Source organism: Rhyacophila brunnea, unplaced genomic scaffold (genome assembly GCF_057557595.1).
Source record: "Rhyacophila brunnea isolate RB1 unplaced genomic scaffold, BYU_Rbru_1.0 scaffold_15, whole genome shotgun sequence".
Lineage (NCBI taxonomy): Eukaryota > Metazoa > Arthropoda > Insecta > Trichoptera > Rhyacophilidae > Rhyacophila > Rhyacophila brunnea.
In genome coordinates, this window is record NW_028232806.1 from 6031946 (window position 1) to 6042686 (window position 10741).

Here is a 10741-nt window from a genome sequence, read left to right on the forward strand (position 1 = left end):
GAAAATAGCGTCGCAGGCGACTTTTTTACTATTCGAGCAAATTTGTGGCCTGTGTTTTTCTTACTTAACTGATCGATCCGCTACGCCGGGCTCCACTCAGGCTAGAGCCCTGTTAGTGGGAGCCATGCCTGCTGGTGTATAATGCAATGATAACTGATAAAAGTGGCTACTGTTGACTGTACTGGTACTGTCGACTTAAATGCATTAAATTAATATAATTATCTTCTTTTTTGGATCGTTCCTCCATTGGTAAAACTCTTAATAATTCTTCTGAAGCAAACATGTCTTTAAAAACCAATCGAATAAAAACGCATAGTTGTGCAATATCCGTGTAATCTACCGACTCGTCAAATTGCAAGGATAGGAATTTATTTATTTATTTTATTAATGTTTTCCTGTAAAATTTCATCAAAATTCTCATCACTTGTGTTCTTCATGAGTGTAGGTATTTCTTGATAATGATATTATATAAGAGAAGAGATAAGAACTAGCGGATTTTAAGAGCTGGAACATCGATATAGTAGTTTTAGATAGTTTTGACTCGTTTGAACAAGAAATAGTACAATATAATTATTATGTCCGCCGGTGGCGCACCCAGGGGAGGGGGGCAAGGGGCCCTGGTACACCCCAAACATGAAAATTATCAGAATGATTTTAAACATTGAAATTGAAAGGCAATAAACTATACCTTGGGCGTAGACAAATAAAAACACGTAAAAAAATGATTTGTAATTATTCTCCAGCACCTTTTTTAGAAAAATTTCTTAGATTTTTAATTTCTAAGACAAAAAATTCGAAACACTAATGTCGGGTTTTTTTAGAAACCCAATCCCTAATGGAACTGTCAAAAAATTCTCGGTGTGCACCCGAATTCCGGAGTAGTGTAGGTCATCGTTGGGGAGGGCTGACAGAGCTCTAGCCTGGGGGCCTGGGCTGTGGGGGGCCGGCGTGTCGGGTTGACCAGATAAGTGAGATAAACACACATCATAAATTAGCTTTAATAGTTAATATACTTCATGGCCATGAACATTTTAAATTATATAATTGTGCAATATATTTTCTGATTATTATGTGTCGATACTCGACAGTTCCTCAATTAAAGTAGATGTATTAAAAATCGCCAATAATTCACTGTATAAGTAGATACATACCCTTAATTTTAACTAAAACACAATTTGAAAAACGTTAATGTAGGGTTTCACACTGCCTTCCATTTTCAATTAATATTTTGGAACCTCAATAAAAAAAAACCAAAAATCGACGATAAACATTCGGCGAAAAGAACGACTACACCCACTACAGTCGGTGGTGGTGTAAATCAAAAGAACATTTTTTTTCAGTGGAATTCGACATAAATATTGTACCTCTCTAGACCAAGCGGGTAGCACAGCCGATATTATTTGAGTAATCTTTTAGCATACTAGGCGCACATGTCCAGCATGGTCGCTGTTAGTCACTTCCAATTCGCCAGTCGCTGATGACACGCTCAACGGTTACCGCCACTATGCCTCCAATGTAATAAAAACTAGGAGAAACTGTAAAAATATACCGCCGTGTATTGTGAAAATATGTAAAAATAATTATATGAAGAAGAAAAAGAGCCTATGTGGCTAATGTATATTCTCCTCCTTGCCCCCCCCCCCATATTAAATCCCGAGTGCGCCACTGATGTCCGCGATCGACGCACCGGCCATCCCTGGTATATAGCCTATCGGAAATCTATTTATTAGGTATCTATACTGTGGTAATACTAATAACATATTGTTGGTACTTCTTAAGTACCTACCTAGGATGAATATTTTTTCGCAAATCTTTCTATGCACGCATGATAGATAAGTGACGAAATTTTATTATTTAGGTGCAGGTATGTGCCATTGTTTTCTTGTGCCAGGTTTCTTATCGAAAATAATTGTTACGTAGATGTATGTAGATTGTAGAATATGGCGTTGTTGGCCGTTTGTCGCTTGTGTCGAGAATGAAAGGAGCTGGTCGGAGTGGCATTTGCGAGTAGAGTAGGTACTACGTCCCTTAATCACATTTGATTGACTCTAATTTCTACTTCCTTCCAATGGAATAACACACAATATGTACTATTGCTTTGACTTCTGTGCAGTCAAAGCGCGATAAAGATGCTCGTCTTTTGCGATTATAATAATTATAATAAGTGGATTAAATAAGTACAATTTTTTGACATCTGATTTACTCTTGAAGGTGACCGTGGGTCTATTCTATGCTTATCGACCGCTAAAGTGATAAAGTGATAAATATTATCAAACTTAGGGTAGGTGTGTATCAAAATATTAGCACTTATTGTAACAATTACACGAAGTTGGTTTTTATTGTTGCAATAAGTGCTATATTTTAACAGCACCTATCTTACTGCTGTTAAAATATCGCACTTATTGCAACAATAAAAACCAGCTTCGTGTAATTGTTACAATAAGTGCTAATATTTTGATACAAACCTACCCTAAGTTTGATACTATTTATCAATTTAGTGTTCGATAAGTATAGAATAGACCCACTGGGAGGCCCCAAAAACTCAACTTATTATGGTGTGATAATTTAAATTGTAATGTGGGAATTTTTATCGGTTTAATGACAGATTTATTCCAGTTATGTATGTTGCCAAACTAATGATGGTTTTTATTGTGGGTAGTGACATGACCCGGCTCACGACTAGCTCAATAATGCTACCGGGCCGTCACTGAGGAGACTAGTGATGAACTAGGAGAGGTGGATCTCCTTTGTAGTACCACAACTTTTGAATTCCCGAATAAAACTCTCAGCTGGTGTGGTGCCGAATTTATTCAGGTACTAGAGTTCACGGTCACACAATAAGGTTAACTGTCATTGTTCCCGTAATTAAATCTCATTAAAGTATCAGTAAACTATTTATTTGTTCACTATAGGATCTCTGTGAAATCTTTCACAAATTCCCGAAAAGTCACACCTAATTCAGAGAATGTATACGCAGATATTCTTTGGATATTTTTAATTCGAGAAATATTTTCCCATAAGAAAGAAAATATAAATTATTCTTTGGTCACACAGTATTAGGTTTATAAAATAAGAATAGAAATTATTTTATTGTTGTTATAAAGTTTATTTATGTTCACAGTGTATTTACAAATATTTATTTGTGTTTACAGACTTGTTTACAAAAGGTTTACTTAATGTTTACAAATTTATTTACTAAAACTTGTTTTATAATTATGTTTACTTAATAAAGTTTCAAAAATTTATTTTATAATCCCGAAAAGATTTGTAAAATTTATTATTACAGACTGAGTTTATTAATTTGTTTTTATAAAACTAATCCGATCGCGTAATTTATCTCGATTACGTCACCTCGTATGATGAGTAATGAAAAATAATATTAATCCGCGAGCGCGTCACTATCGACAGATACGTAGTATTCGTGCTACGTTTTAGCGGCCGACGTCACTACCGACAGATACGTGTTATTCGCGCTACGTTTTGCCCGTCGAAGGGGACTTACTGGTACGTATGAATCGCGAATGTACTGAGAACCGTGTCTCACAACTTGGCAGTGAGGACTGCTGCTTAGTAGGAGATCGCTGGTGAGAAGTGTAGAAACTAATGATTTTACGGGAAAAGTGGTCACCTTTTATACCCTTTGGATAGAGGTTTAACAGGAAACAGTCCGTAAGGGATAGCAGATGTATATCTTTCTCTCACGGGATAAATTTACATATATCTCCCGTTCCTGGCAACTTTCTAATAGAGATATCTTCTAATTAAATCGGGTTAAAATTACTCTACCTTATTTTCACAAAATAAAGTTTCAATAGGGGTGTTTCAAGCACCCTCTAGAACAAGTCCCTCAAATACGCCGTTGCGATGACGTAAGCAAAATAGTTGATTTTATATGATTTTTCGTGTTCGAACGAAGGGGAAAGTTTCTAGCTTTCCATCGAGGTATCGGAATAAGTATTCGGGTACTAAATAAGGGAATGGCAGTCTTTAAATTTAAAATGTCAAAACGAAAGGTTGACACCCACGTACTAGTCCTTTCCACCACTCTTGGCCTTTTTAGGCCAATAGAATTTTACTAAGTTTTAATAAAACTATTTGGAGCCGCAGAAAACGTTTCATTCGATATTTACCTTTCGGACGAACATTATTACGTGAAAATACTATAATATTATACTTAACATTTCAACTTAAATATATAAATGCTTAATCCTAACAAGATGTTATTTACAAGCGACTACAAATTTATTTAGTCTTTAATAGTGGCTTTCCCATAGTAATCTAAACGTAACCTTGAATCTATTTTTATCTGGCAATTCAACACAGCTGGGCCGTAAATTCTAGTCGGACAGAATTCAGTTAAGGTTCAAGGTCACGCGTCAATTTGTATTTTTAGTCGCAGTATTTAATTCTTTTATTTATCCAAGACGCGATTAAGATTTATTATTGTTTATGGGTAGAAACCCATCTATACCAGAATTTTAAGTTTTTCCAATTGTTACTTTTACAATATTCATTATAGTTAGCGAGTTATAGCATTAACAAAATCTATAATTATAATTACGCGTCTATAGATATAGATACGCATTTACAATATTTTTATAACGGTAGTTAACTTTTATTTTGTACTGATAAAATTAGTGTTAAAATTCTTTATTCATAATTATACAGTATATAAATTTATAAATATTCAATTTTCTTTTTCAATTTTCATACATTTCCATTATTGCTATAAAAGTTATTGAAGCATGTACTTGCTAAATTTTACGTAAACAATCTCTCCCATAACTTATTTTCTAAGTTTAATGGAGATTTCCCGGAAATTATTTCCAAAATAACATCGCGCCAAATCTACGCGACGTGTCATTTCGAGGCCTGTGGTCACAGCGTTCCAATTACACTTGAGCAGTCTCGATCCTTGGAGGCGAAATTTTCTACGTAAAATTTTATTACATTTACAAAGAAAAGGTAAACAACATACATTTTACTTCCTAATACTAAACGATTACGCTAGTGGTTACCTGTTCATAGTCTTTTTGACCATTTCATTCTTGATTCTTCCATAGTTTAGAACCATGGGACTTATATATTCTGTTTGTACCTTGTCGTGAGGTTGTCGCACGGCTATTGAGAAGTAGAATTGACTACAAGGCTAGATTTGTATAGTTATGTCGTTAAACCATACTCTGCCATAAACACTAACTGAAGGTCGGCGTTTTTGTTCGTGTCAGTAGGTTACCTATATGCAAAAATAACAAAATTACAACTGATGCGCATCTATTCTATGCACAAGACTGCTATCGGCTATCGAGGGTAGTTTTTCATATTTTTGTAGTATTAGCACTTATTTTAACAATTACACAATGATCATTGCAGAAAAACTTTATTACACACGTTTTTGAGGAGTTACTTGAAAAATTTATAAATCTGTCGCTTGTGCGATTATACTATGTTTTGTTTATCACACAGCGATTCGATACAATTCAATTCAATTTATTTATTTTTACATATTGTGGACATTACAAATTATAAGTTTAAGACGCTCACAACATGACATAAAAAAGAGATAGATAGTATGTTATTAAACATTAGAAATATGTACATACAAAAATATTAATTATATAGGTACATGGAAATACACCGGATGAGTTAAGCAGACCCTATTTTAAAAAAATATAAAATAACGTCCACCTATACTCTTCCTCACGTAGGTGGAATATATCAACACCCGAAGCAATTTCGTTGAACATAGTTATCGCCCACCCAATTGGCATTACCAGTGGCAGGTTGGTTCTGCACCTTGGGAGAATAAACAACTGATGTTCTCTATTTCTAAGATAGTTATCAGGGACACACAGGTCAACACTGCCCAGAATGGCAGAGTTCTCATTTATACCTCGTATAAGTCGAAAAAAATACGTAGCTAAATCAGTGTTGCCATCTTTTTCTATGCTGATTATAGTACGAAGGCGTAAAAATTATAGTATTTCTAAAAAATATATAGTACAGGAACATTTTTCGTCTTGAATCCTTTAAAATTATAGTATTTTGGTGTATTTGGCGTAAAATTATAGTATTTTACATTTTTCGTGGAATTAAAATTATAGTATTGTACTATAATTATAGTACGGTTGGCATCACTGAGCTAAATAAAGATTTCTTCTAAATTGCAAACTGCTGTATGTAAGCATGCCTAAGAGAAAGTCGGTTGGATAAAGCCACGGATAGTATCCGTACAACCTCAAATAAAGAAGTCTCAAGAATTTCTTCTGAACCCTCTCCACCATAAGGTCATACTTCAACTGATGCGGTGCCCAAACAATAGACCCACTCTCAAGTCTGCTTCGAACTAAAAAATTAAATAAAAGTTTTAATACCGTAACATCCGAAAAGACCCGGGAAGTACGCATGACAGTGATGACTTCAATATATAATAAATACATCAATGCAATTACAATAAGTTAGTTGTAATTGTTACAATAAGTGCTATGTTTTAACTTTAACAGCACCTCTCTTAGGTGTGCTAAATTTTAGAGCTAGATAGACAGTTTTGACTGTTCAGTTTAGATGGTTAACGTTTTGTAACAATTATAATAGGTACTTCGATACAAACATATGAAAAACTACCTTACCCTTGATAGCTGCCAATAGCAGTATTGTGTATATAATATACCTAATAGATGCGCTGAAATGCAATATTGGTCTTCCTCAATAGTCAGTATATTTTGCATATTATATTTCGGTGTAATTAATTTCAATAATATTTATATTTCAATAAAAAAACCTGTCAAACTTTTATCGATCTCGGCGCCGCGGGAGCTGCTTCATTTACTAATTTATTTTAAGGACCTGGGCTATAGCCCTATGTTGACTCCGGCTCCGAATAAGGTGGTAGTGGCTTTAGGCACTGGCAAACTTGGAAACCACAGTGTATTTTTTTTTAATTTTGTGATAAAATATAGCAATAATTATGACGCCAGTATTTTTTTAAATACTTGTTTAATTTTTTACACTCAATTGTGAAAAATGAACTTCTTTTTACGATCTTAGAATGACTAAGCAACCACCATATATCACTAAAAATCATCACTGGTTATAGCTATACATTCATTCATCAGTAAGTAGGTACCTACTGCAGTGCGCTGTGCCTATTAATTTTGTGAATTTCAAGATTTTATTATCCGCGTACAGAGTGTGGTGTAGTCGCTGATTGCTTCTTATTTTTTGGAAAAAGCACAAGACAAACCAGTCAATCATCCAGAGACTGCAGATAAAGGAATGGCTCTTGAAAATGTGTCTCAGACGCATTCTGCAGTTTTTTGGACATATTGTTCGGCGTGGACCGGGATGGCTAAGCAGAGGAAGAGAGTCGGCGCGCTGGAGCGACCAAGTGAAGGAGCTGAGCGGGGGCACCAAAGAGAGGCACCTGGCAACAGTGACGTCCCTAGACAAAATGCCGCCCCTAGGCAGCGTCAAAATGCCGCCCCATTTTTTTATCATCCTTTCATTACTCCAATATCAAATAAATGTGTTGTATGAAGCATGGCCCCCTCATCCTGAAGCGGGCCCCATGTTAGGATCTTTGCCCCCCCCTACCTATCGCTAAGGATAAAAGCAGTGTGACGCTCTACAGTAATGTTTTCCAAATGGTGTACGCGTTAAAATTGATGTGTATATTTAGTGTTTTTTGTATATTTTGATACATACACTTGAATTGTGGAGTTCTTGAGTATCGCTACACAATTATAAATTGTATTGTGTAACCACATAATTTTAAATAATATCATTATTGAATGAAAATAGCGCAAATTAGAGCAACTTTGTGATAAGTGTTTATCTCACTTATCGAGCCCGAGCCCCAGGTTAGAGCCCTGTCAGCCCCCCTCGTGGGGGCCATGGTTTGGATACATTACTAATAAAATATACACCTACCACTAAGCTGAAACATACAAAATTAAATTTAGATATCAATAAATAAATAAGCGAATAAATATAATATTAGTTAGACACTTACCCAAATCACCAGAGTCTGAGATGCCATTTGGTTGATATGTCTGACACATTTGGTTTGTATCATTTAGTAATACCTACGCAGATGTATTATTTTCACACCATTTTTTCTATGCTATTATTGTACCCTACAACATGTAAACAAAATAATTTTCCTCATTATTTTTTTAATATAAACCTAAATTTAATCATAAATACACTATTAATTAATAGTCTCAACATTCAACCGTTGATGATTGAAATAAACTACAAATCCACACTATTATCAGCAAAAAATATGTTTACAAAAAAACGACTTAAAAGAAGGTATTGCACAGTATTGTATTCACAGCACGATAAATATGATATAATCTAGGTAGATACCTACTAGTGTACATTTTTATTACAATTAGCTGGTACTTAACGTAAATACCTATTATATGCACGAATACTAATTGATTATGTCAAATGTCAATAAGGATTAATAATCATTATGAATAGGTATCTATTTGCAATAGGTACATCCGGCAACTTTTAAATCTTGCGAATGACTGGCAAAAATATTTGGATAAATTAAAAAGTAGGGTATGTACCTACCTATAAATCTCTACCATAAATTCTCCTTGTTTCGTTACCAACGTTGATATAATAGGTATATAATATTATTTTCTTTTAATAACTATGGCGCGACATAATTATTGGATTTTGCGCAGTATACCTACCACTGTTATGAAAGGAACTCTTTAATCTGAGTAAATGACATTATATTATTATGACTGATTTATTATTCGTTTGTGATGTTTTACATTTATAAAAATATTCATAATGTGTATAGGCGCCAAGTTTATTGGCATTTGTATACGAAACCGAGCAGTCAAAAATAAATAAAAAAATCTCTAGCGGAGCGTGGTGACATCATACTAAAATCGCTGCGAGTACCGACTGGATAATAATAAAAAAAGCATCCGGAACAAAACATCTCCAAAGCTCTGGTTATAATATAACTAAGTTTAGGTAGCTATTTCTATATAATACCAAATGATTCTCCTCGATTTGCCGCCCTTCGAGTATCTGCCGCCCCCAAGCGACGCTCAATCTGCCTACCCCCACGGGACGTCACTGCCTGGCAAGAAGATCAAGATGGGTGGAAAGTCTCGAAAAGATGACAAAATTCAAAGGTGGACACGATTCTCAGCCGTGAGGGAATAACCAATAAGACGGGTCTAGGACGATTTGGCGCCGGGGCAACTGGACGCCACGCTAGTAGGCGACATTATGTACTTATAGGTATTTTTTATTTATATTAAAATTATTATATTATGATTTAATAGTTGGTGAGATTTAAATATGCACACGTAAATAATGATTTAATCGTGCATATGTTAAAGTTCCAATGAAAAAAGAGTTTTTTATTTTTATATAAAGCCTTAGGCATGGTAATTTGCAATCCGCAATAAAAAAATATTATGTCAAGAGTAAAATAAATTAAAACTACTAAGTAGTAGTTAGAAACTGATTAAAATTCCTCGTCTACGTTCTGTATACCTACGTGTCTACGACAGTGCGGCGTCCAATCGTCCTGGCGTCCAGTTGCCCCATTCTCAAGAAGACAGTACAGAACAAAGTAAATATCCATTTAATAAGATATGGAACAGCCATATTGCAACCTATATATTCATACCTCATAAAGATAACCATATAATTATAAATTAAGCACTGTTATGTCATGGACGCTATAATTTGTGAAACATTACTGAAAAAAAACTATTGTAAAACTGTACCTATATCTGATCGTATACATAAGTATCTACTTAGTAGGTAAATTAATTCATATTTACATATTACCAAAAATTAAATTTAAAAAAAGCCCATTTACCCTCCGAACCCAAACATTTTTAAGTAGTACCAGGTTATCAAGAGCTCCAGTATATAAAAGAGTAAACATATGAAAATGAGACAAAAAAGAACTTTTGATAATAGGTATAACGTAGATACAACTGAAATGGGGAAATTCATATCTTTCCCTATTTTTTGCATATAATAAAAATCAAACTGGACGTTGCTTCAGTGATGTACCATGTACCTATATCTATAGGTTAACCACATGAGGCTTCATATGGAAGTAGAATCTATATCCTTGATGTGGAGCATATTTCTGATGCAGGCTGCTCACTGCAGCTTAGATTGGACACAATGGTCAATGCTTTAAACTCGAGTGGAGAAGGATTTAATATTGCATTAACTTAAGTAGCGGCTCCATCTCCTCGAATGGTGACAACACTGATTCCTCATCACTCCAGCACTGATCGTATTATATGAACCCAGTCACCTGACACGACTCTGTTTATAAATGCACTTCTCAGATGTGCGAGGATTCATCTGATACGATTCAAATGACGTGTCCAAATTTATAAATTTTATTGATATGGACATGCGTTAATTCATTCTATTAGAATTTATATCATGCGTTGGAACACAGTGATAATAGCCGTTTAGGCCTACCCCATTCACGCAAATATTCAGCAATGATTTTCTTTGACGCAGATGACGCAATCGATTTATCATCATATTAACATAAGCAGTGGCGGATCGACGACTTTGACGGTGGTGGGGTTTAGCAATTATTTATTAAATATACATACCTACCTACTTTCTCATATTATACATTATGTACCAAGCTACTTATAATAATATGATTTTTTAAATGAGGAAACGAGTATTTTTTCAGAATAAATAATATTATGATTATCTGAGT